The sequence below is a fragment of the Octopus bimaculoides genome, chromosome 16, assembly GCF_001194135.2.
Source record: "Octopus bimaculoides isolate UCB-OBI-ISO-001 chromosome 16, ASM119413v2, whole genome shotgun sequence".
Classification (NCBI taxonomy): Eukaryota; Metazoa; Mollusca; class Cephalopoda; order Octopoda; family Octopodidae; genus Octopus; species Octopus bimaculoides.
The window spans coordinates 24,449,546-24,453,534 of record NC_068996.1 but is presented as its reverse complement, the minus strand read 5'-3'; the positions used below and the strand labels follow the sequence as shown (position 1 = coordinate 24,453,534).

The following is a 3,989-nucleotide window of genomic DNA, read 5'->3' as shown; positions in this document are numbered from 1 at the left end:
TCACCACCAAAACCACCACCACCACCACCACCACCACCACCACCACCACCACCATCATCATCATCATCATCATCATCATCATCATCATCACTTTACTTCTGTCTTCATGTAGGCATGATTTTGAAGATTTAACAGGATTCAAGAAATCAGATGATTATCTCATGCTACAATGTTCTGGTATTGGCGTAGTTTATTCAGTGGGATGCTTTTCTAACACCAGTCACTTTACTGAGTATACTAAGCGCTTCTGTTGTGGCACCAACATTAGGGAGGTCACCTTGTAATCTGCAAAACTAAAAAAAGAATGAAAGAAACACTGAATGAAAAAATGAGAGAGGATTTATATGAGGTGATGAAAGAGTAAAATAAAATGAGGATAATAGATGTATCATTGTAAAAGTGTGGGAATGAGGGCAGTACAAAGTAGAAGGGTGATGAGCACGAGATAGAGAATGAGATGAAGGGTATCCAGAAGGGCTGAAGATGAGTGCTGAGGTAATGAACAAGCTATGAGGAGTGGATGGTAAGAGAGAGAGAGAGAGAGAGAGAGAGAGAGAGAGAGAGGGGAGAAGCCATGGATGAATACAGTGAGAGAGAAAAGAGAGGCTGAAGGGAACCATAGGTGTAAGGAAAGAGCAGAGGATGAATGCAATTAAAGTATCGGAGAAGAGCAATGAGTTGATGCATCAAGAGCATCCCAGCTTCCTTCTTTGTTAGTGTTCTCTCTGCCATGTTTACCTGAAAGATCATGTTGATCATGGTACCAGTTGCACGGTGTCATGTCATTTCTTTTATGAAGCTCAGCATCTTGAGACCAGTTTTGCACCTCTTCATCCCATTTTTTGGGGTTTTTCTCTTCTGTATGTACTATTCACTTCAGATGCTTAACACCCTTTTTTTTTAATGCTGTTGTCATCATCCTTATACATCACATGCTTGCAAATGACATCTGATCCTTCTCATACACATCTTTTCTCTCAGACCATTCACAGTCAATAATTCACACGCGTTATCATTACAAATTCAGCAGGACATACTTCTTTCATTTTTTTTTTTAGCCTTTGCAAATCCTCTACATTCAGGACCTAAGTCTCTTATAAGGGTAGGCTCTACGATTCCTGCTGCCCATAAAAAACCCACAGCTCACTCATGTCAGTCATGTGATCTTATTTGTAACCTGACACTATGAAACGAGTCACAAACAATGAGTGTGTATGTATTCTTTTATTCTTTTATTTGTTTCAGTCATTTGACTGCAGCCATGCTGGAGCACCACCTTAAAAAAGCATTATTATAAAAGGTTTCATCGAGATGTACATATCTACATATGGGTGTATATATATAAATATATATCATCATCATCATCATCCTTTAACGTCTGTTTTCCATGCTAGCATAGGTTGGACTGTTTGACCAGAGCTGGCAAGCCAGGAGAGCTGCACCCGGTTCCAGTCTAATTTGGTTTGGTTTCTGTGGGCTGGATGCCCTTCCTAACACCAACCACTTTACAGTGTGTGCTAGTTGCTTTTAATATGGCATATATAAATACATGTATATGCATATACATGTGTGTGTGTGTGTATGTGTGTAAATTTAAGTCATAATATATGGAATTAGGTAATCTGGTAGTATTCATAAAAAAAGCTCCTTAACGTATCATTCTATGAAACATAGAATGTATAGTATAATACAAGAGACAATGATAAAGAATGTATTCAAGTCATAAATGACAGAAAAAAAAATAGTTTCAGATAATTTTATTTAACAATAAGAAAATTCTAATATCACAACAAATTGTTTCATAACTCAAAAATATGTAAATAACTTATATTATCATATTTAATAATAAATAACTTACATATTTACATTAATACAAAAAATAGACACACATGCACACACGCACACGTGCGCACACACACGCACACGTGCGCACACACACGCACACGTGCGCACACACACACACACGTGCGCACGCACACTCACACGCGTGCACACACACACACACACGCACACACACCGCTTACTATGCCTGTCCTTCTTTTCAGAACATCAACCCTCAGGAACTCTAGAATCTGTAGTTCTCAGCAATTGTTCAAGAGGAAGATCATCAAATCACAATGATCTCACACTCACCAGTCTTGGATAACTTGCAAAGACCATAAGTACAACCTCACCTGCATTCTCCCACACATCAAGTATATATCAAAAAGTAAAAAGAAATTAAATACTTGGCATGCTGCAGCCAGTTTGTATGGTGAACTCTTCCCTTCACTCATGATATCAATTTAGAGGCAGATAGACAGTGAATGCAGTGGCTAATATGATACATCTATATAGTTTTTGATTACAGCTGGGTTTTGTCAAATGCAGGAGTGAACTGTACCTTAGTATAATATTCATTTCTGGCTAGTTTGATTGAACTGGATATAGAAATAAATTAACTCCGCCTCCTTGTATTACTTATGTACATTCACTTGGATTTGGGCTGTCAAGAGTGATGTGTATTTGCTGGAATCAATGGAGCAGAAACAGGTGCAATGTAAAACTTAACTGTTCCTTTGGCTGGTACATTTGTACATACTATGGACTCAGCTAACTGTCTGTCTGTCTCTACCTACCTACCTACCTACCTACCTACCTACCTACCTACCTACCAACCTGCCTACCTACCTGCCTGCCTGCTTGCCTGCCTGTCTGTCAGCCTATGCATATGTATACATACACACGCATACATATATTTGTTGCCAAAACAGTTATAGAAGTCTGGTGCAGGCTTCTACCTGGCCAGCTCTTGTCAAACTGTCCCACCCATGCCAGCATGGAAGGCAGACGTTAGACAATGACAATGATGATGATGAGGATAATGATGATGATATCTATATATACATATCAATCTATCTATCTATCTATCTATCTACCTATCTATCTATCTTTATATATATATATATATATATATATAAGTTTGTATGTATAGTTCTGTCTGTCTGTCTCTCTGTCTCTCTGTCTATTTATATATATATATATATATATATATATATATATATATATATGTATATATCTGTACCTTGAAACTTACAAAGTCCATTGAATTACCTGCTTACGCACAAACACACCAAAACAGTGAAAAAACAAAAAGAAAAGCATAAACAAAACTTTTTTTTATTCTATTTTATTTATTTATCTATTTGTTTATATATTTTTTGTTGTAGCACAACCACAATGGTGATGGTGGTGGTGGTGGTGGTGGTGGGGTTGACCCAGCTGATGTAATCAACAATTAACAGGTGAAAGAAGTGAAGTAAGGTTGACTGAATGTGCTCATTCTTTGTTATCTAATGTCTTTGTAATAATCTACAACCACCACTGCTAGAAGAAGGAAAAAGTTAAAAGCAATTTATCAAGCGAGTAGAAGGTCAGTAAATCTGATAGTAATGAAAGGCAGCTTGTATGAAAAATTTCCCCAGGCTTTCAAATTTGAACAATATGCGGTGTTATAATACTCATACAATGGTAAAAAAAAAAAAAAAAAAGAAAAAGAAAAAATGTGTAGTCATATTCTGTGACATTACAGTCGAACTAGTACAAGAACAAAAAAAAAATGAATAAATAAATAAAATAAGATAAATAAATAAACTGAATAAAGAAATATATAAAAAAATCACAAACAAAAATAAAGAACCAAACAAACAAATAAATGGCATGATTTACTTCTTTAATTGTCCTTTGATTTGTCAGCGCCTGCTCAGTGAAGGCCTGTGTAGAATATTTCTATAATGCTGTAAAGATGAATGAAAATAAGCATTTCACACTACCTGGTTTTGAAAAGGCGCCAATTCTATCAACCTAATCAATCCCCTGAAATACTTTTATGTATTTGACTTGTAGCTTTATTCAGAGAAAATAAAATTAGTACCCATATAAAACTTGAATTAAAGATGTGTTGAATAATTTGAATGGCAGTATTTACGTTCTGAGTTCAAATTCTGCCG

The 3,989-nt window shown here is 36.1% G+C and overlaps 1 long non-coding RNA gene across 4 annotated transcripts in view; it reads left to right on the top strand.

Annotated features, from left to right (window-relative positions):
• Window positions 1–3,695, top strand: part of LOC128249582 (uncharacterized) — an 18,963-nt gene extending 15,268 nt beyond the window's left edge. The window contains exons 4-6 of one of the 4 annotated variants that reach the window (XR_008265680.1): window positions 1,059–1,212; window positions 2,046–2,209; window positions 3,210–3,695. This is a non-coding gene — a long non-coding RNA (uncharacterized LOC128249582). The remainder of the gene's footprint in view (window positions 1–1,058; window positions 1,213–2,045; window positions 2,210–3,209) is intronic. The other 3 variants (XR_008265682.1, XR_008265681.1, XR_008265683.1) reach the window with 3 other exon arrangements.
• Window positions 3,696–3,989: the final 294 nt, after the last annotated feature.